A 27,802-nucleotide genomic window follows, 5' to 3' on the forward strand; every position below is an offset into this window, starting at 1 on the left:
ATACTGATGAGGACAGCTGCCATGCTGGAAAGGTCCACGTGGCAAGACATCCTTGAGCCAACAGCCAGTGGGGAACTGAGGCTCTCAGTCCAACAGCCCATGAAGAGCTGAATCTGGTCAGTGACCACTGATTGAGCTTGGAAGCAGATCTGTCCTCAGGTGAGCATTCAGATGAGACCCCCAGCCCCAGATGATACCTTGACTGCACCTTTGTGAGAGACCCTGAAACAGAGGATGCTGCTATATGCTCAGATTCCTAAACTACAGAAATTGATATAATTTATGTGTGTTGTAAGCCACAAAGATTTGGGATAATTTGTTAGGCAGCAATAGCTAACTAATACACTGTACTATCTTTATTTATCTGCCACTTTCTCTAGTAGGACCAGGAGTGAGTTGTTAAGGTCACTGAGTGCTTGTCATGTGTGTTTACCTGTTTACCCGCCACTGAAGAGCTTCCTGCCAGGATCCATCCTCATGTTGAAAAGTGGAACTTGAGGACCTCAGTGTAGTTCCTAGTGCTCCAGGAAAGCCCTCTATGCCCTCCATCAGTTCCCACCTTTGGGCCTCACACTAGAACCTCTATAATTGTCTTTGTCCACTGAAGCATAATTTAGCTTACGAACCAGAGGCAGCAAGGCAGTTGCACCCTGGGGTCTGAAACTTCAATCCGGGAGGGAGACTGTTAATTCTGTGAATGCAGAAAACACACATCCTAATCCAGTTCATAAGCAGAGGCGCAAAATGTCTGAAAAATTGAAGCCATGAAATAAACTCTTTTTGAGAAAAAGAAGGAAATTGAAGGTATATTGAACTATATGCACTGCACAGGGAATTGGGCAACCCACTTCATTCACTCTCGAGGCATTAGTTTCTGAAAACTGTAAAATGGAGGTTTACGCCAGGTTGCATAGTCTTTGATTCTTAGTCTGACAGAATCTGGGTTGCTGTGAGCCAGCTCTCTGGGTCCTAAATCAACCATTAAAGGAGGATAACAGAAATACCTGTCTCCTAAGGGAGTCGTAGATAAATAGAAATAGATAAAAAACGCAATGTGCAGCACGGCACCTGGCCATCATTACTTCTCCAAGGGGTCCCAAGTCCTGGGGGAACTGGGGCCGCCGGGAGCGCAGCGCGGCCCGCACCCGGCCTGGTGGCCGGCCCCGCCCACGTGGGGCCCCGGCCCCGTCGAATGACTCGGTGCAACGTGTTGGTGGCGGCGGCGGCGGCGACGGGCGGCGCGGACTCTTCCGGGCGCCGCAGCTTCCTGCCGAGCACCGCGCAGCCGCCTCGCTTCGCCGCGGGAGCCCCCGGTGCAGGCCTCGGCGCGGGTGCGGGATCCCGGGCTCCGCCGCCCGCGCCAAGCCCGGCTCCGCGCCTCCCGACCGCACCATGCGCGCCGCGCCGCCGCCTCCCGCGCGGCCCCTGCGGCTGCTGCTGCTGCTGCTCGCGCTTCTGGCCGCGCCCGCCGCCCGCGCCAGCAGAGCCGAGTCCGCCGCCGCGCCGCAGCCCGGACCCGAGCTCCCGCCGCAGCCGCCGCCCGGCCCGGGGCCCGGGAACGCCACCTGGGCGGGATCCGGAGCGGCGGCGGGCGGCGGCGGCCCCAGCAGCAGCGGCAACGCCCTGGTGACCCGCATCTCCAGCCTGCTCCGCGACCTGCCCACCCTGAAGGCGGCCGTGATCGTGGCGTGCGCCTTCATCGCCCTCCTCATCGCCTGCCTGGTGCTGCGTGTCTTCAGGTGGGTCCGCCGCCCCTTTCCAACCCCCGCGGGCCAACCTGCGCCGCCAACCTGCTGTCACCGCCCGCCCGCCGCACCTGCGCGCAGGGATGCTCTGGCCTGGCGCCTGGGTGCGCTCAGACTAGCCAGAGTCTCCTGGCCTTGCCCCGCAGGGCGGCGCTCGGCCGGCTTCCCTGCTATACACACTCGAGGAATTTTCTCGCCTTTTAACGATATAATATAAATTCCTTTATACATAATTCCTTTTAACTCTTCGGTAATGCTTTATACTAACACTAGCGCTCCGAATTCTGACATCTTACACGGAATTTACGGTTATACTCATTTCATAGATGAGGAAAAATTTTCCAGAGATTTATCCAAGTGAACTCAGTGGTGGAAGTAGGATTTGAACCCAGGTCCCTCTGACTTTAACCTTACCCACCTTGCTACTTCTCCCTCTGAGGGCACCTGCTCCACCTGCCTATTTTTTTTTTTTTCCTTTCATTGGTTCTGCTACCAAAAGAAGCAATGTCTAGCGTGTGGGGACGCCCCCGGGGAAACCTGTTGGAGGCAGCTTTGCGCCAAGGTTTGGAGCTGGGCTCCAGAATGTTTGGTGACCTTTGGTGGCCTCAGGGAATTTCTGCCTACACCCCTGTCTGAATGAACTGCTAGAATGAAGATTTACAGGGTCATAAGGCATCTTGGAGAGGCTTTTGTAGGTTGCTCAAGTTCAGGGAGAAAGTGGGAAGTTAGGAAGGATGGCGGGGGTTCCTGGAGTAGTGAGATGGAAGGGCTACACCCCTGGGCAGGTAGGACATTATCACCAACACCTGGGAAATTCTGGTTTTGCAGGAAATGAACCAAATGTGTCCTGTTACTCAGGCAGGCCGCTGGGAAATCTGGGTGCGTGCGTGTCTGTGTGTGTGTGTGTGTGTGTGTTTGTGTAAATTACTCACAGCCAGTTCCCTCCCCTTCCAAGTGTACACAGTGTGCTTGAGTGTTTGATCAGCTGTTGGAGGTTTGAGGCCAGGGGCTTGCTCTCTCCAGGGAAGCATTTGCAGAGCAGGAGCAGAAACTAGATCTGGAAAGGCAGGATGGGGAGCTGTCCCTTGAGGTTTGCTGTTGGTTGCTGTGTGACTTTGAGTCAAGGTGTTTCTTTGTGGATCTACAGGATGAAATGTCAGTGGTCCTGAGAAAATGGAGAAGGGGGACCTGTGGGCCCACATCCACCCCACCATCCCCTGTCCCGGCTCAGGCCACATTTTTCTTCACTGAGCTGGTCCCTGATGTGCAGCAGGCATTGAACTGACCTCTTTCCACCCCATCCTTCCTACCGCCCTCCATCCTCTGCTACCAAACCTCCATGGCTCCTGGTAGCTGCTATCTGGATGTGGCATTCAGAACCCTTGCAAACTGGCCTGAGTGCACCTTGTGGACATTAGCCAGCCCTTCCGAGCCTCCCCTCTGTTGCTTCCCTCCTAACGCTCCACGCAACTGGTGTGTGCTTTCCTGCTTCGGGGCCGGTTCCCTCCGCACACTCGCCGTGACTGCCTGCAGCCCCAGGGCCCCGCTCCCACACTCCTTCCTCTGGGTAGTTCTCCCGGACATCCGAGCCAGGCTGTTGCTTCCTCTTCTGGCCTCCCCCAGCCCCGGCTTTGTGCATCCTCTGCGCAGCTGGGCGTCCCGGTGTGATGCCCAGCACTCACGCCCAGCAGGCAGTCCTGGAGGGTGGGGGTGTCGGGTCCCCGTGCCCGACACTGGCCTGGCATTCAGTGGGTGCGCCGCAGTCCTCTGCTGACTTCCTGATGGTTCACTCGGAGTAAACGTTGATGCCCAGAGCAGCTCTGAGCCTGGAGGTTTGAAACATTTCGCTCAAAATAGGCCATCAAGCCCACAAGGCGGTGTACTGTTTAAGAAGGTATTTGAACTATTTTGCCAGTCTGCTCCTTATTATCCAGGAGTGGGGGAGAAAAGCAAGCAGCGTGGGGCCAGATGCGAGGGTACTGAGCCGCGTGTTTGAGCAGCAGGGCCAGCGCTTGGGACTGGAAAGGATGGGTCCTTGCTGGCCTTGTGAGCTGTGTTGAGAGAAGGTCTGACTCCTTAGGAGAAGCCGGTTATGGACGTGATCTGCTGTTTTTCCCCAGCAGGGTGTTCTGATTGGGGCGAGTTTGCAGGTGGACAGCTGCCACCCTGGGTTCTGATGTGGACAGGAACTTACAGCATTTTACAGCTGGGAAGGGCCTGGGTGGTACACAGTCCCCATGTGCTCCTTTGTAGAGGAGAAGTTTGCATCCCAGGGAGTGGAGTAAGTCATCCAGTGGATTCTGTAACACTCCCAAGTCTGTGGCCGAGGTAGGGCCAGCACCCCATCTCTACCCCATGGTCTGTACTGCAGCCTTTCCACAGTCCTCTGAAGGCTTCCTGAGGGCCCGCTGCCCTGGCTGGATGTTCTCCCCACCTGCTCCCTCTCCTAGCACACAGTCTCCACGTCCTGGCCATTCTGCCCCGAGAAGTCTCCCTGAGACTGTCTCACCTGTACCACCCCCTCCCCCACAGGAGTTTCCCCACCTGCCAGCGCTTCGGCCTAGCTCACCTCCCTCATCTCCAGAACCACAGCATCTCCTTCATACTGGTGCCAGCCTTGTCCCCGCTCGGTCCATCTTCCCTCTTCTGGTCTCATCCTCTTACTGCCCACTCATCCCTCCCAAGCACAGGCTCCTTAGCTTTTCATGACCAGGGCCCTGCCTCCCTCCTGAGCCCCCATCTCGACTCTCCCCACCACCCCATCCCTGCTGGACCTCCAGGCATTCTCCAGAGGCAGCCTGTGGTGTTGGTGCTGCATGTCACTCTGACCCTCTGCCTGGCGTCCCCTCTGCCACCAAGACTATCTGACCAGCCCATTGCTGTTTGCCTGCCTGTGTCCTCTGAGATGCCTCCCAGCCAGGCCCCCTCTCCCCCAGTGCTCCCAGAGCTCACTCAAGGTTTGAAGTTTCTACTTGGAGTCAAGAGGGTCGCTGAACATGCCAGGTGGAGGGCTCCCGAGAGCAGGGCCTGTCCTTCGTCATTTGTGTCTCTCTAACACCTACTGGGGCTCCAAGCACAGGCTGGCATCTAATGAAGATACCTTGAGCAAATGAATGTTGAATTCCTAAGGATTTTACCTTCCTGATGCTTCTCAAAATGTCCTCGTTGACTAGACATAGGACTGACGCTGGGGACCTGTGAGGTAGGGAACTGTTTGGATGGTGGCCCTCTGTTTCCTTAATGATGGATACAGAGAAGAGAGGAAGGTAAGGGAGGAAGGATGTTGTAAGTGTTACTCCTTATTAATAACCCTTGCCCATTTGTCTGTTTTCCCTGAAGGAGTCACTTTGCCAGACAGCAGAAAAAATGTGGATCCAAGGAAACTGTTCAAATTAGGAGCAAAGAATGTGTGTGGTGGTGAAAAAATATATACCTTTGATAAGCAACTCCATTTCTAAGGCATACACATTTTTCACTGTGATACCTATTCTTTGCTTCTGACTTTATGCAGTAGAAGAGGAAGCAAAGATGCATGAGCAGTGAAGTCCAGAGCGGTTCTGTTTGATAGTGAAAAGGTTTAAATAACCTCACGATCCAACAATCGGGCATTGGTTAAATACATTACGGTCATCCTGACAGTGCAGTACTGTGCAGCTGGTAAAAATGATGATGGTGGTGGTGGGGTGCGCATAGCTCAGTGGTAGAGTGTGTGCTTAGCATGTACGAGGTCCTGGGTTCCATCCCTGGTACCTCCATTGAAAAATTTTTTTTGAAAAGTGGTGATGTTAGTACTCACTATATATTGCTGAGTGGAACAGGTTACAAAACAGTTATGTGTAGCGTCAACTCATTACAATAAATTACATGTATCTCTACATATGAATGTGCAAAGCAGTTTTTTTGTGTGTGCACATGTGTGACTGTGGGTGATTCTTACTTATTTATTGGTACTTACTCATTATTCATGATGTGTTTCTACATTGTCTGAATTGCCTTACAATGGACATTTTTTTCAGTTTCTCTTTCCCTGTCGGTACTCTCAGGTCCTTGCTGCATCCTTAGACGTGCCTTCCCGAGGACCGGTACAAGAGCGTCTGGGGTGCACACCTACGGGTGGGATGTCTGGGTCCCAGGGGTACTCATACTTGGCTTCCTTGAGTTCGTACCAGTTTGTCTCCTCATCGGCAGTACCTGTGGGTTCTCAGCTCCTCCCATCGTATCTGACACTTAGCATTATCTGACTTTCTAACGTTTTCCAACCAGATGGGTATAGCTGAGTATCTCTTTGCTTGCTTTTGCTGACCTCCATTTCCTACTGAAGTTGAGCAGCTGTCTCTTCCCAGACTTATTAATCTATCTGATGTCCCCATCTGCAGAATCATTTACAGCTTTCTCATGTATTTTAATGATTAAGGAAAACTATTTTAAGACTGCAGACAAAATTGGAAGGAGGGAAAGGGAGTTTGGAGGCAGAGTGCCCTCCAGCGACGGTACCTTCATGCGTGTGTGTGTGTGCACGCGCGTGTGTGTGCGTGTGCATGTGTGTGTGTGTGCGCCATTTTGCCTGGCTCCCAGTAGGGCTGTCCCCGCTGGGGTCTGTTACTGGACATGTTTGTGAGAGCTGGAAGGGAACGAACACAGAAGCTGTGTTTAGGAAGTAGAAAACAGCACGTCCTCCAGTTTTTGGACGTTGGGAAGCACCTCACGGGGTTGTATGGATTCAGGGATGACACGTGTAAGCCAGTGGCTGCTTTTCTCAGTATCTTCTGCCCCATGTGCTCTCTGAGGTCTGACTTTACCCCTTGAGATCTAGGGGGGAATCTGACTTTGCTTTCTGGTGTCTCATGAACAAGGTGAAGGCAAGTTGGAAACTCCCACCTGAAACTACAGCTTTCCTTTCCTCCTGGGGAGCCGTTCCCCGTCCTGGCAAATCTCCCAGCTTAACTGCCCAGGCCACATTTCTCCCAGATCTCTCTTGGCTGCATGCCCAGCCGCTTCTTTCAAAAGCTGTGTAAAAGCCTCTTATCTGAAAGGAGGGTTGGTCTTGGTGCTTCTTGGGGGAGGAGGAGGAAGATGAATTCTAGGTGATCGGACATTATCATTCTTGGATCAGTGGCAAAGGTGCCCACCGCCATGTCCTGAAGACTCTGGACCCGAGGACGCTTAGTTAATTACTAAGCCACATCTTTGAAAAGGAACGAAAACTTCCCTGCTTATCCTGGACTCCGAGGTTTCCCATTGTCTGTGTATTTACATTTGTACTAAGAATGAAAGTTATTTAAGAGAAAATATAGAAGCTTAGTACTTTCATGGTTTGGGGCAAGTGTTCTGAAACGTTTTTTTGTGATTGCTCATTAATATATCAATATTATTTTAATAAATTGGAGCTTTGGGCAGAGCCCTGGTTAGAAAGCTGAGCCCCTTTTTTCTGACCTTTGAGATTGTGGCACTTGTGTTGCCCCAGGAGGTCATTTTTGATTGTTTGACCAAGCTTTTGCATTGGGGGAAAAGCTATAGAAGTGAAACATATTTATCCTCATTTTTATTTTTCAAGTGGATTTTCTTTTTCCTTTGTTTACCCGTTTTATTGAGATAAAACTGACACGCAGCCCTGTGTAAGTTTTTAACGTAATGACTGGATTACATGTATTGTGACATGATTAGCACAATAAGTGTAGTTGATATCCGTCATCTCATATAGATGCCAAGCAAAAGGAAAAAAATCACTTTTCTCCCTCATGATGAGAACTTTTGCAGTCTAGTCTCTTAGCATCTTTCTTACGTATCACACAGCAGTGATACAGTCACGCTGCCCATTCCATCCCCAGGACTTACTGGTCTTATTGGAAGTTGGTACTTTCACCCAATTCCCTTGGATATTTGATTTTATATACCACAGTGACGAGTGTTAAATAAATCTAACCCAGCAAAAATCTAGATAAAAAAGGAGAGTAAAGAGCGTGCTCTTGATTCAGTTCTCCACCAACTTAAGAGAGAAGTCACGGCACGCGGGAGGAATAGGGTCCCTCAAGTGTTCTTTCCTAGGGGGTGGATTCTGCCCGCTTTGGGGTCACTTGGCAACTTCTGGAGGCGTTTTTATTTGTCATGACTTGGGATGGGGGATGCTACTGGCATCTTGTGCGTAGAGGCCAGAGATGCTGCCGGGCATCCTGCAGTGCCCAGGACAGACCCCTCAGCAAAGAATGATGCAGCCCCAGATGTTGGTAGTGCAGGTGGGAGCCTGCTGGTTGTCTGATGTGAGCAGTTACTGAACCTTTCTGGGCATCTGCTTCCCAGCACTAATTAAAGTATCAGCTTCCGAGGGCTGTTGGGATGTTTAGAATGAGATCGGGTCTCTCGAGTGCCTGTCTCCCCTTTAAGCATCCAAGTGTCCTCTTGTATTTTAAAAAACAATCTTGAAAACAGATGTAATTTACACCCAACCTTTTTGGGTCTTGCTTCTGCCTGTAAATAAGGCTACAGCCATATGGCCAAGATAATCAGGCAGGTGCAGCTGCTTCTGAGTCTTTAAAAAATGAAATTGGTGAGTCTTCAGCCCGCGTGAGCCTCCCTGGGCACATAGGGCCGCATGCAGGACCCCCCCACTACTGAATTCCCCCGGTGCCTCATGACTGCCCTTATGAACAGGCCTATGGGACCTGGGATCTGCCCCTGATTCCTTCTATTAAATTGCAGAGGGAGGGAAATCCCTCTTTAATTGAACCCCGAGCCCTCTGGCTTACCTGGCTTTGCCTGTAACCTCTCATGCCCACATACTCATTGTGTCTGGGAGCTTTGCAAACATAGGCCCTTCTAGGGTGGGGTGCAGGTCATTGCGTCTGGAGGCTTTGATTCATATCTAGGGTCGGGTGGGGGTCTCCAGTGCCCAGGAGGGAAACTCTCCCAGATTTAATCAGAGAAGGCTTTGTGGGTGGTGTCTGGAATTTTAGTTTTACCACTGGTGTTTTGGTTCTAACTCTTCTCAAAGGGAAATCCTGGGGCCGTGAATTAGAACATGTTGTCATGGTTTCACTTTAAAAACCTGTACTTAATCTAAGGCGATCTGCCAGGAGCCCAGAGTTGATATTTATTTTCCTGAGGGCACAGGGAGCAGGCAGCCCCCTCTCACTGGCAGGTGAGGAGCAGAGGAGGGGGCCGTGGTGAGGAGCGTGGACGGAGTGGTCTTCCCAGTGTATGTAGTGAGACCCACTGGGAGCCTGGAGGGTGCCATGGGGAACACGGCCAATTCTGCAGGGGAGTCGTGTATCAAAAGCAGCACTCAATAAGCCACAAAGGAGGACTTTGGCAGGAGACAGAGTGGTCAGGGAAGGCCCGGGGGGAGGAGGAGGAGGACTAGGACCTGCTGGAGTGGGAGGAGGAGTTTCTCCCAGGACCAGCTGGCCACGCAGGATTTGATGTGGGGAGGGTTTGTGAACACGGTCACTTGGAAATCATGATGACAACAACAATAATAATAGCAACTAATTTTTGCAAAGCCCTCACTGTGTACTGGACTCTGTGCTAAGCATTTTGTACGTGTTTGTTCATCCCCTGTGACAAGTGCACTGTCGGAATCCCATTGTACAGATGAGTCAGTCAAGGTGCAGAGTAATGACGTGCCTTGTGGCTGGTGAAGGGCAGTGTATGATTTCTGATCCACTGTCTGCCATCCACCCCTCCCCAACCCCACGCCATTTTCTGTTGCCTCCATGGCGTTTTGGAAGACAGGAATTCCAGCCAGAGGACTTTGGGATTTGTAGTGGGTCAGAGGAGCAAAGGGAGGATTTGAATACAGGAGTGAAATCATGAAAGGGCTGCTTTAGTCATCCTGACCCCTTTTAGGTGCTTAATACGTATTTGCAGAGTGAATGGGGGTATAGTGATGTGGCTGCCTGGGGGAACGCGGCTGGGAGTTGGGGGAGACCCGTGGAAGGACCAGTAGGGAGAGCAGGAGGTTCGAGTGGAGGCGGAGGAAGAGGAAAGTGTCAGGATGACTGAAGGGCCTGGAGAGGCGGGTGTGGGGAAGGGGATGGTCCGGCAGGGGAGAAGGCTAGGTGAGAGAGAGGGTGACATACAGGTGCGACTTGCTCACCGAAGCGCCAACCATGTGGCTGGTCATCTTGGCTTGAGGTGGAGAGGTGGGGAGTTCTGTTGAGAAGTGACCGTCCCTGAAGTGGGGGTGGTGGTGGCAAGGACTGACGTTCCTGCCTCCCCTACCACGTGGCAGGGACAAGTAGATGCTGAAAGGGTCACTTGTGACGTGTGTCCCAAAGCACAGTGACTCCAGAACTTCCAGGCTGTGGTTGAGTCCCTCTGGGTCATCTTGCTGCTGCCCTTGAACCAGCAGAGCTGTCCCTAGAGGCTTCCTGCCTCGCTTTCAGCCTGGCTTCCCTCTCCTGGCTCCGCACATACAGGTGAAGTGGGCCCAACCCTCTGCAAACACACTTGGGAGCTGGAGGAACAGGTCTGGGGGCATGTGCTGTTGCCGTATCTCATGGGGCTCCCTAAACAGGTCAACCCTGGGTTGTGCTTATTTCTGTCTTGGAGGAATGAGGGTTGGATCTGACCCTCGGGGACTGAGGGAAGGAAGGAGAAACAAGGGTGGGGAGCGGATGGAGGCATAGACCTGTAGTGTTATGAAGAGGAACCCTGACCTGTAATGGAGCTGGTTGGGGTTGTCGGGCCGGTGTTGTGTGATCCTATGTGAAGTGTAAACCCGGAGCATGATGTGTTGGGTGCTGGGTTCCGGCATTGGGCTCAGTCAACAATGGTTTCATTTTGTTAATCTGGAGGGGACGGTCCCCAGGAGGGGAGAGGAGCAGCTTGGTTGTATAGATAATGACCAGCACCCCCTAATCGTGGCTGAACTGCTGGTGAACAGGTGGAAGGAAGACCTCGGTTGACCGTACGTCATTCCATCTCTCTAGGCTCGTGGTTTTAGCTGAATTACTCAGTGTCACTCATGCTTGGCACCCACGACCAAATAAACCACGGCCGGGAAACAGGCTGCAGACTGAAGGCCCATGGATGTGTTTGTTTGTTTTGTTTTGTTTTGTTTTGATCTGCAGTGTTTTTAACAACTGAGATAGCTGAGAACACTTTAAACTGGGAGTCTTCCCATCAAAGTCCAGACGGGACTTGAGAAGCGCAGGGCCTGTGCAATGAGTGGGAGTCACGGGTGGGAGCGGGGTAGCCGCCGTCCCACCTCGTCTGGGTGTGTGAGTGCCACGTCTTCCTGACCCGAAGTCCCAGCTTTGGCTGCTGTTGGTGACCGGGTTTGCTCTTGTGTCCACGTCGCACCAGGCTCGCTTCCCTGGTTTCCCGTGCCTGTGGGCTCTCGGGCATTTGAGTTCTGATGTGGTGCTTCGAGTCACTGCGCTTGCCTGGATGCTGGTCCTGGAGCAGAGGGCCCGGCCCGGTGGGGAGGGGCAGCCCCTGGGGCAGGGGGCAGGTGCCGCAGCCCGTGTCCCTGTTACCGGACATTAGGCTCTTGTCTCGCTGCAGAAAGAATTCACAAGATGAGACACGGAGGTTAAGAAAGTAAAGTGGGGATGTATTAAGGGATGGAGAGTGGACAGGCTCAGGTGAGCAGAGGCACCGAGTTTCTTTGACAAGCTGGTTACATAAAGTGTGAAAATGACTGGGTGGAATATTCATTGGGGAGGAAAGGGTTTGGGGTCATATTTCCTGATTTTCACCCCAACTCCACCTTCCTGAAGGGAGGAGGGATTTTTGTCCTTGTTTAGTCTGGGTCAGAAGTGTCATGGCATCGGCGCATGATGGGTACTTCTAATCTGCAAAGCTAATTTTATTGAAATGAGGGCATAATGAGCAAAAGGTTACATTCGGGCACTGGAGATTCCTGCCTCTTCCCACCTTTCTTTGTTGGCCTCTAGGCTGCTTGTGACCCAAAACGTGTGACCACTTATCAGCCTGGAGGGTCCTGATTTTCTTTCTTGCACAGGGAACCCTGGTGTTTACATGATGTAGGGTTTCCTGCATTTGGCCCCATGCCCCTCCTTTTTGCCCAGCGTCCCCCTTTCTCTTCTCATACCTGGTTATCTGCCTGCTCTGACATACCTGGGTGGGTCTCGAGCACCTGCATCCAGGAGGGCTTGGCCGTAGCCCTGTTCGAGCGGGGCTGCCTGAGATCTTGAAGCTCTTGCTGCGCTGGAGGAAATGCTTTTGTCTCATGTAACTGAGTCTCAAGTTGCTCACGTGGAGCAGAGCGAGATGCGATTCAGATTCCAATGGCACTGGGCTTGTTTAAGTTGCTTTGGAAGGAAGGTGATGGGAGGAGTGCGGGAGCCGTGCCAAGGCAGGAAAGGGAGGAGGCTGGTTCTTGGGAATTGTTCCCTGGTCACCGGCCTTGGGTTTGCCTCTGAGCCCGGGGCCAGTCTCAGGTCATCGCCCCTTCTCGGGGAACACAGTGCTGTTGTCACTGCCTCTTGGGCACCTGCTTCCCTACCTGGTGGGGCTGGAAAGTGGGTTTTGCGGGTCACGTTCTTTCTCCAGGTTTGCTTGGTTTTCTAGGGAAGGCTCGAGTGTGTCATGCTTTGAGGAAGAAGTTGCTCGGTAAAGATCAGAGGTTAAAAACACGGGAGGCCTCTGTCCTCAGAGCACAGGCTTTGTCTGGGCATAAAGCCACGGCATCTGCCTCCCAGCAGCTGCGTGATTCGGCCTCTACCCCACATTCCATTTTCATCTACTTAATTTTCTAAATGTCAAAGGTAACGTGCCCTGTGGGACGAGTCGTGTGGTTTCAGCAGAAAGCTGGTCCTTGAGCTATGTTAATGCGCTTCAGAGAGAAAACAGCTAGGGTGGAGGGAAGGCCTGAGGTGCTGGGTTTGGCTCCTGAAGTCACCAGGTGAGCAGGAGGCCTCTGGGTGGGACAGAGTCACCCCTGGGCCTCTCCCGGATGAGGGTCTGCTGCCCGAGAGGCAGGCCTGACACACTTGGTCCATTTAGAATGTTCTCTTATGATCTTTGAATTTTATTTATGTATTTACTTGTTTATTACTGTTTTAAAAATAGCTCATATACTCACATGGTTTGAAATTTGAGGAGCCAGAGTGCGAAGTGAACAACCGCCTTCTTACCCCTGTCCCTTGGCCACCCAGCTTCCTTCCCCAGATGCTGTCAATTTCTTGTGACTCTTTCCAGAGAGACTTTATAAGTGGAGAAACAAATGTGATTTAGACAGATACCTATATAAATATATCTATAAATCTTTCCCTGTTTTTAATGACAGCTTTGTAAGATATAATTCACATACCGTGCAATCTGTCCATTTGGAGTGTCCAGCTCATGGTTTTTAGCGCTTTCACGGAATTGTGCGCCATCACCTCACCAAGGATGGAAGTTTCTCGTCACTCCAGAAAGACACCAGAACCCACTGTCAGCCACTGCCTACTTCCTCCCCGCCCCAGGCTCGGGTAAACCCCACGTGGGGTCAGTTTCTCCTTATCACTCCTCCTCCCCAGAATTTTCCCGGCGGTTCTTTCTGCCCTTCTCCTCTCTGAACTTTGGAATCACCTTGTCTAGATTCCCCAGCAAAAAATCTATTGGTGTTTTGTTGGATATTGTTCATTTTGTAGACTGATTTAGGAGGCATGGCCTGACTGGAGGTTGAAACTTGCCCGCCCAGAGCCTGGCGTGCCCTCTTTCTGTGGGCGCAGTCTTCTCTTGGTTGCTTTTGGTGGTGGCAGGAGGTGGCTGGCAACCAGGATGACCTGTAGTTGGACTTCTAGTGGCCTGAGAGGGACCCAGTGAGTGTCCACTCCGAGGGCGTGGGGCGAGCAGGTGTCTGAGGCGGGCGTCCTGCCCTCTCGTTGGGATGCGAAGAGCCCGGGTTCTGGAGTGAGGTGGACCCGGCTGGGAGTCCACTTGGCTCCTCAGCGCCTCCTGGCTTCTGTGTCCTTGACTCACGAAGCGTCACGGGCTGGGGCTGCCGTGAGACTGCAGTGCCTGGCACTGAGGGCTGCCCACGGTGCTGGCTGCTGTCGCCGACACCCCAGTGGAGCCATGATGCAGGAGGGCCACCCGTGTTTCACAGTCACACGAAGCCTGTGAACAGAGATCACGGGATTCTGAAGAAGGGGGAACCTGGCCTGTCTGGGGTGTCCTGGGAGGCCTGGTCGGGGAACGGGAATGCTGTGGCCCCTTGCAGCGGTGGGGCAGGGAGAAACCGTGAGATCTGCCACTGGCACCCCAGCTGCACCTGGCAGGCAGGAGACGTGGATACAAAATTCATGTTCAGGGTGAGTGACCTGCTCTGAGGCTCACAGACAGAGGAATTGCAGGGCTGAGATCAGAATCTCATGTCTGAACGGCGGCCTATGGATCTGACCAGTGCATCCTCACACTGAACTTCTGACATCAGACTGACCCGTCCGGGTTTGTGTTGTTTTGTGTCCCTGTGCGGAAGAGGGCGGGGAGGGCAGGCCTCTCTCCAAGTGGGTCCTCTGGGCTCCGTGTCCCGCTCCCCAGCCTTCGTGTCTCCCTGAGCCGTGCACCGGGGCGCACTGGGAAACCCGTTTCTGACCTGCTGCAGAGGGCCTTTGAGTAAACAAACCCTCTGGCTTTAGGATTACATTTCATAGTGAAAGAATTTTGAGCTGCTGCTCTGTCTTGTTAGCATTGTGTGTCTCGGCTCCAGTGGAAGGCTCCTTTTTCTCTTGTAGACCTTCTCCGGTCTTGCTGGGCCCTGCGAAGCACCATGTGGGCATCTACTTAAAACCATCATTTGCCGTCTCTTCCTGGAAGCTGCCTGGCTTGGCGGGATCTTGTACCAGCAAAGAAAAAGTGCAGCACAGGGGCCGACTGTTGAGGGTGGGCCAGCCACATCTTTTGCCTTCCTGCCCCTGAATCTCCTCATTGGCCGGGGAGCACTGTGACAGTTTTGGCAAGCTGCCCTCCTGCCTGCTGCCTCCATCTACCCCCTGGGTAGGCAAGGGAGCAGGTCTGGAAGTAGAAATACCAGGTAAACAAACCATCTGGCTTTAGGATTGCATTTCAGGGTGAAAGAATTTTGAGCTGCAACCCCAGGCTGACCCTAAACCCGGGCTCTGTCTAAAGCCAGGTGCTACTTCTCAAGCTGTGTCCCCGGGTCTGACCCACTGCCTCCTGGGGAGACTCAGGCGACTTCAGTCTCTGTGGCCGCGTAGCCCTTGGCTTTTCCCTCAGGCCGGGGGGGCTCATGAACAGCCCTGTGGCAAGAGTCACCAGGATGTCTGTCTTCTTGGAAAACCTGTTTACAGGTAGCCCTGAGCAGACACTCTCACAACACTGTCACTGAGGCACTGAGTATATACGGTTCTTTGTTTCTAGAAGCAGAAACAGGGATGAGTCCTCGGGGTTTAAATGGTTTGGCAAAATGGGAAAATTAGACTTACACATGGAAGGTTTGTGATTAAAATTTGGGAAAATCCCAAGATGGTGTTTCTTATTACAGGGATGCCTTCGTTCCTCCAAGACCCTGTGGCAGGATTCTTTCGTGTGTGTGTGTGTGAGACAGAACACCCTGCCCAGACTGGCTTTGGTGACAGTGTTGTTGCAGTCAAGGAGAGCTGGCTTCATAGCAAATTTGGAACTTGGTCTCTCTCCCTCCAGTCTGTCCTCTACCATCTTGGCTCTATTTTCTGTTTCTGGAAGGCGGCAAGGCAACTCTCACCTGCGTGATTTACTGCCCCTCTTTCTGCCCTCCTAGCAAAGGTCACTGGCTCCCATTAGTTACCCCCCCTCCCCCCGGCCACCCAGCTGTGGCCTGAAGGTTGCAATACACGGATTGACTCAGGCTTAAGTGCCTCCTGGAACTGGGGGTGTGGCCAGTGGTCAGGCCTCCTCACCCACAGGGACCAGGGTGGAGGGGGTTCACTGAGGATACAGGTGCCCTAAAGAGGCAGTAGATGGATGCTGGCCTGCTCCAGAACAACACCTGTCCCGAGGCAGTCACCATGAGAAAGGTGCCTTATGAGAAGTGTGCCCAGATCAGTTTGAATTAGGAACACATGAGCTGTGTTAGGCGACATGTTCCAGAAAACTTATAACGAAAGCAAAGAGTTTCTTAATGTTAAAGTCAAATGGGAGCAGAGTCTGGTGGCAGAGCGTGGGGCTTGCAGTGGGAGTGAGTGAGGAGCTGGCACCTTGCCTCTTGGCTGGCAACGAAGTGACCCCTGGGGAGGTTTGTGCGCGGGACAGCCTGTGGTCCTTGGCCGTGGGGATGTCAGCCTCTTTGAGCCTCAGTTTCCTCTTCGGTAACCCAGAGGTAACAGCACTGCCTTACAGGGTGACTTATACGTTTTACATGCAGTCGTATGTGTGAATTGCTTGATTAGCTTCTAGGAAGAGCTCAGCTCTTGTGGACTATTACTGGTCAGAAAAGATGTGTTAGAACATCCACACGCAGAAGAGACAGCAGGACTCGGTGAGGTTATCTGGGCTTTGAGCAAACCTGTTTTTCCCTTTTCTCACATCTCCATCCCCGAGGCAGGATGGCCCGTTCTCTGACCCCAGGACGGTGAGGCTCAGGAATCTGAGGGTCTGCGGGAAATGCCAACTGACCCTGGTCATACATTTCCTGCTTCTGACTCGCACACAACTAGTAAAGGAAGAGCTCACCTTTTCCTGTGAGAAATATGTGAGTCCCCCGCATCCCACCCCACCCGACTCCATTCATACGTTGTGGGTCTCCTCCTGCCCGCCAGCCCACGGGGCGCCAATCAACACGGCCAGTCAGCTTCTGCCACGGACCAGCCTAAGTCTCTTTCAGCTTCGCACAAGTCCTGGTTTTCCCTTATGAACACGCCTGGTAGAGAAACAGCAGAAGTTACTCCTTTTCTGTGAAGGGGGTTGTGTCTCAGAGAGCTGATTGTTTGCACTGTAATCTCTTCAGCTCACTGTGTCAGAACTGGCGTTTGGTGCATGCATGAGAGTTCTTGCTAATTGCCTTTTGGATTAGGCAGTGTTGTGCAGAGCAATGGAACCCACAGGGTGTGAGTGTGTGTGTGCGCGTGTGCGTGTGCGTGTGCGTGTGTATTATAATTGGTTCATGTGATTGTGGAGGTTGAAAAGTCCCAAGTTCTGCAGGGTGTGTGGGCAAGCTGGAGACCCAGGAGAACCAGTGGTGTAAGTTCCAGTCCCATGGCCAGCAGGCTAGAGGTCCAAGAGGAGCTAAGATTTCAGTCTGAGTTTGAAGGCAGAAGTTAAAAAAAAAAAAAAAAGAATGATGCCCCAACTCAAAAGCAGTCAGGCAGGAAGCATTCTCTCTTACTTGTGGGAGGTCAGTCTTTCTGTTCTATTCTGGCCTTCAACTGATTGGGTGAGGCCCACCTGCACTGGAGATGACACTCTGCTTTACTCAGTCTACATTCCGTTGTTAATCTTATCCAGAAACACTCTCACAGACACATCCAGACATAATGCTTGACCAGATGTCTGGGTACTTCATGGCCCAGTCAAGTCGACACCTAAAATGAACCATCACACCTTTGGTGGAATGTTGGAGTTTAAAATTATTTCCTGAGGTGACATGGTTGGGATGACTGGCATTAAAGCAGGTCGGCTGTGATGTTTTAGAGGCTGGGTTGTGTTCCAGCTTCTCCCACAGGTAAGTGTTCAAGGATCTTATTTTAATTTCAATCGGTTAATTTTCTCACCATGAGACTCCATAAGCAATCAGGAAGAAGGAAGGTGATTTGATGGGTGATGAGCATCCACTCCTCTGAAGGAGGGCTGAAGTCAGTGCCTTCCAGGCCCTTCTCCCAGCGTCAGCAGTCAGTCCTGCTCAAGGGCCAATGACTGAGCGAGGTTTCAAGTTCCAAGTGCAGAATGAGATTTTCCAATCAGATTTTGCATTTTCCAGGCCTCATGGTATTTGAAAAACAGTTGCAAACAACTGTGACTCTTCAGCCAGAAACCATCTGGGCGCCAGTCTCTTTGGACACCTACAAGAGCTTCCTCAAGCCCTCGGGTTCATAGGACGTCTCCTATTCTTGTGTTCCAGATGCTCACTCAAATGTGTGTTGGGGATGGGCAGCCCTGGCACTTGGCACGGTTAACAGAAGGGCGAGTCCATCTCCTTTGCAAAGCCAGGTGCTTCATCCCAACAGCTGTGCATCGTCAGGGCAGAGATAGTGGACTTCCTGAGAAGGGTGTGTTGTGTGCGTCTGTAGATCCAGGGCGGGACCCTACTCTTGGGGATGAGTGGCTTTCCTTGTGGCTTTATCTTGGGTTGTTTGTGGCATACGGGCTTAAATTTCCCCCATCCGATATTGGAGATTGAATTGGTCAGGGATTGTAAATCATCGAGGGCAGAACATAAAGATCTATTTTATTCCTTTGGGGGGAGGGGAGAGAAAACAAGAATCTGTTGATGGTGAGAATCTGGGGCCAGTGATGTTTATAAGGTTAGCTTATGACAGTCCTGCACAAAGCCTGTTCCCCAAGTACTGTTTTCCCTCCACTTTGCCCCTCTTACCTCTTAACCACCTGGCTTAATGTTTGCACTGTCCTTCATTGTGTTTGAAATCCATGCAGTTTCACACCCACCCCTGTGTGTGTGTGTGTGTGTGTGCCTATGATAAAAGCGGGGAGGATAAATTGATTTGTAATGAGGCTGGGGGATCACCCAGCTTTATAACTGGTTTCTCCATATAACTGGTTTCTGTCCTTTATAGCTGGTCTCCCAAAGTCTCTACCCAAAGAACCACAAGGAGCAGGTACTACAGTGGTATAGGTTCCTTTATGCCAAAGATATGGATAAATACATATATTCTCTATGTAAATGATCTTTTCATAAATCATGTTTTTGGTAAATCGTACTAGATAAGAAAAGAGCAAGTTGCTGTTGCTAAGAAATTCTTAGAAAACTTGAAGGTGAACCTCTGTTTTCATTATTTTGCAAACTTATTGAAGAGTTTCTGTGCTCTGAGGACAGAGAGATCCCGCATGCACCTTTGATGTGGCCTCCATCCCGGTACAGCTTACAGTCTGCAGGGAGCACGTTCAGAGCATATGGTAATTCAGTGCCCCCATTTATGATTCTTTTGGGTTTGGCTGGTTTCTCATGGACAGTTTCAAATATTTTTTTTTTTTTAAAAGGAGGGACATCAGAGAATACAAGGTAGTTAGGGAAAAGTTCAAGATAGTGGAGAGATAAATGCAAAGAGCATCAATAGTCATAATAGCAGTATTGTTCCTGGTGGCGTCATAAACTTTCAGCCGCGCCCTGGCAAATCCTGCATCCTCTGTGCAGAGGGGTCTGATGCTGGGGACCGAAAGGCTTGCTCAGCACTTTCCTTGTGGCCCCTAGTGAGCAGCTACCGCCCAGAGGTAAAAGTGTAGTGTTGTAACTCCCTATTCTCATAAATCCTCAGGATGGAAACAATACTGGCTCATATTTACAACTCCTTGTCATACAAGAGAGGCTGTATCACGCTTAACTCCTATTTGTTGATTGTTTTTACTAACAGTAATTTTGGCCAACAGTCTGCTGTGTGCAAGCTTGTTAAATGCATCATCTCATTTAATCCTCCCTCGCCTGTGAGGGACAGATACTCTTTGTATCCCATTTTGTTTATGAGGAAATTGAGGCTTAGGGAGAGTACCTGACTTGTGCATGATTGCACAGGTAGAGAGTGGCTAAGCCTGGGTTCTAATCCCGCCTGGTGGGCCTGTGGGGCCGTGCATATGGCCCCGACTGTACTGCCTGTGCTTGGAGCAGTGACCCGCTGACACAGCAGGGCTGGGACGAGGGCCAGGGGGCCGGGGAATAAGGGGACGAGGTGCATCGATCGTGCCTGCACACAGGCAGGGCTGGACCCCCTTCTCACTGAATGTTTTGATCTTGTACTCATGGTAGATTTTCTTTGCACTAATTTTGCCTTTTAAAAATATTGCACTTGGGTGTTATACATCTTGATTACTGGATTCTGCAGTGCTCAGGGCAGGTGTAATCTTCTTTGCTTTGTGGGTGAGGACCAGGAGGGTTGGTGAGGTCAGGAACCCGCCCAAGGTCCCATGGCCGGAAGTGGAGGTGCTGGGGTGTTTGCCAGATGTCCTGGGAGCCGGGCTGGGGGCAGCAGCGTGGCTCACCTCAGCGGGCATCGCTAGGTCCTCAGGAATGTGCTTCCCCTTTTCCAGGTCGGGGAAGAGGTTGAAGAAGACCCGCAAGTATGACATCATCACCACTCCGGCCGAGCGAGTGGAAATGGCTCCGCTGAACGAAGAGGATGACGAGGATGAGGACTCCACAGTATTTGACATCAAATACAGGTACGGGGTGAGATAGTGCCTTCCTCCTGGGCTCAGTGGCTTGGGAGGGTGGGGCGGTTCACCTTTGAAAAAACCGAGCAGCCAGGCATGTATTCTTGTTCTTGGGCTGCGTGTCTGACCGTGGGGCCTTCTGCTTATGGGGGGAACTGCTCTGATCCCTTCCTGGAATGCACGGCGCCCAGAAAGCCAGCAGGGAAATGCTTGCAGAGAAATGCTTGTTCTCAACTCTTTTCCAATGCGAACGCTTGAGAAGTCAGCTTGATGTGAGCGAAAGGAGGGCTGAATTTCACGCAACAAGCTTGTCATGCGCTGGCTGTGGGGAATCTAAGCACACGTGTGTGCCACTAATCGTGCACGTGAATGGAAACTTCTCTTTCAGCCTTGCTTAGCTGGTAGCTGAGGGCATGGGGAGGGGGTAACTCCTTGGATGGAGTTTATTGCTGAATTCCAAAGGCACACGTGTTTCTGTCATGTAGCTTAGAGGAAAGTCAGAATGACTTTGTGACTTCAGGATTGTAGTTTGGCTTTTGGCCCCTTTTGGGATGCACTACTTCGGATATGTGAGATTCTCAGCGTAAGAGGTGGGGGTGAACGTAGCTAAGAGAAGGGGGCTTGGAGGCCCAGAGAGGGGCCATTGCTTGCCCAAGGTCTCAGTTATCCATAGCAAAGGTGAGAGACAAATCCAGGCTGGACCCAATCCAGAGATTCTCCTCAAGGTTCTAAGGAGAAACAGAACCAATAGGAGACATAACTACATACAGAAAGAGATTTATCATAAAGCTCCAAGTCTGAAAGCCTGAGAACCAAGAGAGCCGACGATGTGAGTCCCAGTGCAAGTGCAGAAGAAGACTGATGTCCCAGCTTGAGCACAGTCTGGCCGAGAGGGCGCATTCCCCCCAGTCCACTTTGTGTTCTCTGCAGGCCCCCAGTGCACTGGATGAGGCCCACCCATGCTGGGGAGGGCAGTCTGCTTTACTCGGCTGACCCAGACAGTAGTTAATCTCAGCCCAACCACCCTGCCAGACACATCTGGAAGAATGTTTGACCAAATTTCTGGCCACAGTATGATGCAATCAAGTGGACCTGTGAGATGAACATCATGCACGGCTTTTTGTTCCTGAGAGGGGAGATCTTCCGTACCTCACCTGACCTGTCCTTTTCCGGCACAGCGTTGGGTATTCTTGGCTATAGATGAGTTGTCAGGATCAGGAAAACAGTGTTTGGGACTTTGATCAGAACTGCATTGATTCTGTAGGTCAATTTAAAGAGAATCAGCCCCTCTATGTTGACTCTTTCCATCCATGAACATGGGATGCCTTTCTGTTTTTTTTAGCTATTTAAAATTTTTTTTCAATTTTATGTTTTTGAGGGGGCACCTAGGTTTGTATGTATGTATGTACATATTTATTTGTTTGTTTATTATTGATGGAGGTACTAGGAATTGAATCCAGGACCTCATGCATGCTAAGCATGCACTCTACCACTGAGCTATACCCTCCCCGCCTTTTTAAGCTATTTTTTAAAAATGTCTTTCAAAAATTCCTCCAAAAATGTGCTATATATTTTTGTTATATGTATTCCCAGGTGTTTTACATTTTGACATATATATTCATAGTATAAATACTATTTATACTGCCTAAAAAATGACTGTATTATCATGTTTACATATATGCTGATATTGGAAATAGAGTTTGTTAATGAATTATACCTGAATTTTATGAAGAACGCACAACATTAAAACGTGGATTGGTTGTAGATAGAGTGGGGCAATAAACCATTAGCTATAATTTGCATTTTAGGTAGAGAGCAGCCCCCTTTGAGGAGAATGAAAACACACTTTGGGATTAATAGATACACATTACTGCATATAAGCTAGGTAAACAACAAGGACTTACTGTATAGCATAGGGAACTGTAGTCAGTTTCTTGTAATCAGCTGTAATGGAAAAGAATCTGAGAAAATATATAGGTATGTGTATGTATAACTGAATCGCCTTGTTTTACACTTGAAATTAACATTGTAAATCAACTATACTTCAACAAAAAATAACAAAAAAAAAACCACTTAGTATTATGCATCCTACTGCAAAATACTATGTGCATAAGAAAGTGATTACGCTGATTTTATTGCTAAGCCATTTTGTCCGTCTCACATTCAAGGCACAGAAATAAAATGTGAAGACAGTGATGTCCTCATTATTAGTCATGATGGAAAGGTTCTCCTGCATCCTGCAGACCTGGAGTTATTGTACAGTAGGGAGCCCTTGATGGCTTAAGTGGATCAATGGACTGTTTCGATTCTGAGCCACAGAATAGAATCTTGTCCATATTTGGTGACTGAGCTAACTCCATGGGGGCTCTGAGAGACGGAGACACTTTTGTGGTGGCCTCAGACTTGACTACATCAGAAAAGACCCTAAGCAAAGAAATATAATGATCAGTCTGTCCAGAAATTCTATCTGCAGGCTCTTCCTTGAGTGTAAGGTGGAAAAGGGATCCCCTCTAGTGTACCTGGATACAAGTATCATTGTGGTCTAAAGACTTCAGGGTGGATGTCATCTCTGGTGTGATGAAGAGAAGGTACTTACGGAAACCACGGGCAGGTTAAGAAACGGCCACAGCATGTCTCAGTTCTTCAGATAATGGAGCAGTTGCCTTTTCTAGGCTGACAGTGCTGTATTAGCATTGCTGCTGGCTATGAAACTCACCCAAAGGCAAACAACTTAAAAATTAATTTTTTTCAATTTTATTGCAATTGAGATGTAACTGACATACAGCACTGTGAAAGTTTAAGGTATACAGTGTAATGACATACATATATTGTGAAATGATCACCATTTACAAAAAAAATACCAATTAGCAGTGTTAGCTGTAGTCATCATGTTGTATAGTACATCCCCAGGACTTATTTATCTCTTAACTGGAAGTTTGTACCTTTTGCCGCCCAATTCCCCCACCCTTTACCCGCTATGTCTGATAACTGCAAATCTGATCTCTTTTTCTATGAGTTTGGTTTTTCAGTTTTCACACGTAAGTGAGATCACACAGTATTTGTCTTTCTCAGTCTGACTTATTTCGCTTAGCATAATGCCCTCGTGGTCCATCCATGTCATTGCAAATGGCAGGATTCCCTTCTATTGTATGCTGAAGAGTATACATTGTGTATACGTGTGTGTGCAGTGTGTGTGTGTGTGTGTGTGAGTGCGCACGTGTGTACCACAATCTCTTTTTTTATTTGTCTGTTGGTGGACACTTAGGTAGTTTCCGTGTCTTGGCTATTGTAAATAATGCTACTGTGAACATTGGGGTGCAGATACCTCCTCAACAGAGTCAATTTGCTTCCAAAGGCAAATGATTACTTTGAACCACTTGGTAGGTGTTAAGGTAGCAGATCACACTTTTGCTTTTTCAAAGTCTGAGTTTGCTGGCGGTCTGTTGCAGTGCTCTGGAGCATTTCAGTTGGCCCCTTCACAAGTGGTCATTTTTAATACAGGAATCGCTTAAGGTTCCTCAGGCACCTCTGGGCCTCTCCTCCACCCCCAATCTGGGCAGAAACTCAGGACACGACAAGTCCATTCCTGTTAGTCTTTCCTCCCAGACCATCCGCCTTAATGAACCCCTGTGTCCCACAGGATCAAGCTCCATGCTTGTGTTTCTGCTTTTTCTGCTTCTGGGGCAGCTGCTAACTTCTCTCTGCTGTCACTGTGGGGACAGCTTCAAACACGGGTTCTATGGCAAACTCCTGCCACACAATTCATGACCTTGATCTGGTATCTTTTTGAAAATCGAATTTTCTCACTTTTTGTTTGCAGTCTAGAAATGCAGTTGATTTTTTAAAAAAAAATACGGATTTTTAAAAATCCAGCAACCTCATTAAACTCTTATGAATTCTAATAGTATGAATGTGGATTCTGTGGGTTTTTTTGCTGTAGATATATCACTTGAGACTAATCAGAGTGCCTCTCCTCCCCTCAAGTCCTTCAACATTTTATCTCTCTCTTTTTCTTTTCTTTTTTTTTTAGCCTTTTTATACTCACCCTTGGCCTCTTGGCCTCTAAGTCATTGTTAAATAGAAGAGATGAGAATAGGCATTCCATCTTGTTCTTGCTCTTAAAGGTCATGCTTTCAATATTGACATTAAGAGGAGTGTTTAATATGGGGTTTTGTATATCCCCCCCATCCCCCCAGGAAGCTGCCTTCTATTCCTAGTTTGCTAATGTCAAGGTTTATTAAATGCTTTTTCTAGCCTTATTGAGAATATTATGCTTTTTCCTTCAATCTGTTAAGGGGGTAAAATTATATTGTTATATCATTGATTTTTTTTTTCCCTAATATTAAACCAACTTTGCATTACTGGGATAAGACCAGCTTGGTCAGGGTCATGTTACTTTTTACACACATTGCTACATTCAGTGTGCTCTTTGGCTTAGAACTTTCTTGTCTCTCTTCCTAACTGAGACTGCTGGTTTGGCGTTTTCCTATTTTGTAATATCCTTGTCAGGCTTTGGTGAAACTTTTACTAACTTCATAAAAACAAGTTGGGATGTGTTCCTCATTTTCCTTTTCTCTGGAATAGTTAGTATCAGATGAGAATGATTTGTTTCCTAAGTGTTGTAGGGGAATGTGCTAAAACTGGCTGGGCCCTGGTGCTTGCTTTGTTTGAAGACTGGAGAAAGCTACTGATGCCCAATTCTTTGAATAGTCATAGGACTGTTTGGTCTTTGTCTAGTTCTTCTTGGGTCAGTTTTGATGGGTTATATTCTTCTGGCATTTTGTTCCTTTCATCTAAGTGTTCAAATGTATTGTCCTAAAGTTGTTCACAGCATTCTCTTATTATCATCCTTTTTAATCTTTGTCATGTGTAATCATGGTCCTCTTTTCATTCTCAATATTGATTATGTTTGCCTTTTCTCCTGTTTCTTGATCAGTCTTGCTGCAAGTTTAATTTTATTCTCCTACACCAAGAACCAGCTATTATATTATCATTTTCAGTTTTAGTTGATTTCTGCTTCTCTCCCTCCTGGTTTCTTTCTCTTCTTCTGTTCTTCTGTGCGTTCTGTTCTTGCTCACTAACTTCTTCCATTGGATGTTCAGCTCATTCTTTTTCAGCCATTTTAAAAATTAAAAAAAGTTTTTTCTAGATTCTTTTCCATTACAAGGTATTGAATATAGTTCCCTGTGCTGTACAGTAGGACTTTGTTGTTTATCTATCTTATATAGAGTAATGTGTATCTATTAATCCCAAACTCCTAGTCTATCCGTCTCTGCCCCTTTCCGCCCTGGGTACTGCAGTTTGTTTTCTATGTCCGTGAGTGTCTTTCTTCAGCCTTCTTTTCTGGTGTAAGCATTTATTCTGTAAACTTACCTACTTCAGCTGCCTCCTACAGGCTTTCCTTCTCACTACCAGGCTCTGTCCTGCCTCCTTGTTTGTGGTGAAGGACTGACTTCAAGTAGTTCACGTGGGAAGTCTGTGCTGTATGTGAGAATGTGAGCGGACTTGGGGGTGAGGCACTGGGCACAAGACCATGCTGGTCCTCGGGCCCAGAGACAGCTGACCATTTAGAAAGAGCGAGCGATCACTTTTCTTAGTTCAGATGCCATGTATGGTATAGAAATTACAGATAAGAAAAAGGGGAAATGAAATTACCTTTGATCTCATGACTTAACAATAACCACTAGAGTGTGTGTGAGTCTGTGTGTGCAATTTTCTTTTCTTACAGAACTAGGACCACGTTGCAGAGTCTGCTTTGGAACTTTATCCCACCTAAACAGCGTATCATGAACAGCTTCTCAGGTCAATGCGTCCGAAAGAACAAACATTTTAAGGCCAGTTTTATGTTGGGTTTAGTGTTTTGGGGAACTTCTCTGCCTGCACATGATAATTTGCTCACAGGTACTCGTTGTTTCCTGTTTAGACACAACGCAACTACATTTTGTGGTTCCCCTGGGAAACAGGCTACATTTAAATCGGGTGCAGCTGAATCATGACCTTGGATTGTTTTTTTGAGTGAGTGCAAAGAGGAAAATCACATTTTTGGCACCTGAGCAGTAAGGCAGTAACCGGCCTCGTATCACACGGGCCATTCTCCGATGACATCTCCTGACTTCGAGCCTGTGTGCGTCAGCCAGGCAGGAAGCAGGGTGGAGAGAAGGCAGGCAGGGCAAGGTCTCGGCGGACAGACAGCCCTCCTCCTCGGCTCCCACGCAGCTGCGATGTTATAACGCATGAGGTTATGTTTGGGGCCAGAGGTGGGGAGGGAAAAGAGTCTTCAGGAATGAGTCTCCAGCTCAATACTTAAAAAGCCTAATTAGAAGAGAAATGATGGCTAAGTGGCAAGCAGAGAACCCTGGGGTTTTGAAATGGTTCCATATTTCAAAAGGCGTTTGCATTCCAGCTGCATGTGTTTTGAGCTTGGTTGGCCTAGCGTGCAGCTGTGGCTGATGTTTTGGGCCTCTGTACATCCCCAGTTGATCACCCGAGACCTCTGTGACACCCTCGAGGCGTTCCCCAAAGCAAGTCAGATGCTGGCTCTTCCTCCTGTTTGTCTGGTGAGCGGCACCGGAAAGTGTGACAAGCGTGGCCCAAAGTTTAGCTGCTGGGAGACACGCCCCTCCTGCCAGCCCTGGTCCCCCCCAGGAGGGGAGGGCCCTGTTCCTCTGTGTCTGAAGTTTGAAAAAGATGTGGCCCATGGGGGATGCCGATGTGCGTTGTAGAAATGCCCGCCTCCCACCCTCTTGTGGACAGCGCTTCCGGAGGGAATATAAGCAGAAACGGATGAGGTGTCCGCTGTGCCCCCCCCCGGGGCCGTGCCTGGCAGCTTGTCTTTGGAACAAAAGGCTTTCAGTGGCTGTTTGCAGGGAGGGATCCTTGGAGGCTGGGCTGGGAGTGAGAGAAGACACACTTGCTTTATCCTAGACTGAGTCCCCGGGTCAGGGTCCCCATGGACACCTGATGGCAGTGACAAAGCTAAGTCCCTGCACTTAGGGCAATGGGTCTAGAATGGTCAGGGCCCCTGCCCACCCCGTGCTAACCCATCTCCCAGGAGGGGGAGTGAAGCTGTTAGGCGTGTCAGCTGCAGAAGCAATGGGTATCCCGAGCTTCTGGGACCCGGAAGGAATCAGAGGGGACCTGATGACCTGCAGGCTCCCCAGGGGTGCTGGAGCATCCTCTGTGGGTCGGAAGCAGCATCAGAGGCCATCCCCGAACGAGTCTGAATAACTCTGTGCCAGACCTCTTGTTTGAAGAACGCCGAGCTTCTGTGTGATATAGAAATGAGCATCTCATGAGGCATTTTTGTTTCTTTGAAAAGCAATATTGGCATTCTGAGGGCAGTTCTCAGCTAAGGTATCATGCACCTGACAACTATTTGAGTTTTATGTCTATGAGGAGGGAGCCTATGCAAACAGGAATTTATGTGGCAGTGAAAATTCACTGGTAAGTGAATCTGACTTACTCAGTTCCCTGCCTACACGCACATGCAGTTCTTGTGCTGTGTAAGTATCAGGCAAAAAATTAAATTAAAAAAAATGAGGGAAAGGAAAACAGCACAGATAATTCTAACTAGTGATGCTTTTGCAAAAGCTAGTCATGTTATTCAGTTTCTTCCTGTGTTCAGTGTCCTGGGGTGAAAGTTGTAGGATGGCTGAGGGCTCCCCTGGCACGTGGTGGGTGGTGTGGTCCTCATGCCTGTCTGTCTCAGGAACACTCACACATGGGGCCCAGCCTCCTCCCTTGCCTTCTTCGTCCTTTATTCCCGGGGCTGCTGTACCGCCTTCTGAGGTGTC

General features: G+C 49.6%; 1 long non-coding RNA gene across 3 annotated transcripts in view; it reads left to right on the plus strand.

Annotated features, from left to right (window-relative positions):
- The first annotated feature begins 1,253 nt into the window (after positions 1-1,253).
- FAM174B (family with sequence similarity 174 member B) overlaps positions 1,254-27,802 on the plus strand; it is a 31,075-nt gene continuing 4,526 nt past the window's right edge. The window contains exons 1-3 of one of the 3 annotated variants that reach the window (XR_004132924.2): positions 1,254-1,739; positions 19,887-20,018; positions 25,738-25,843. This is a non-coding gene — a long non-coding RNA (family with sequence similarity 174 member B). The remainder of the gene's footprint in view (positions 1,740-19,886; positions 20,019-25,737; positions 25,844-27,802) is intronic. The other 2 variants (XR_010378256.1, XR_010378257.1) reach the window with 2 other exon arrangements.

Source organism: Camelus dromedarius, chromosome 29, assembly GCF_036321535.1.
Source record: "Camelus dromedarius isolate mCamDro1 chromosome 29, mCamDro1.pat, whole genome shotgun sequence".
NCBI lineage: Eukaryota > Metazoa > Chordata > Mammalia > Artiodactyla > Camelidae > Camelus > Camelus dromedarius.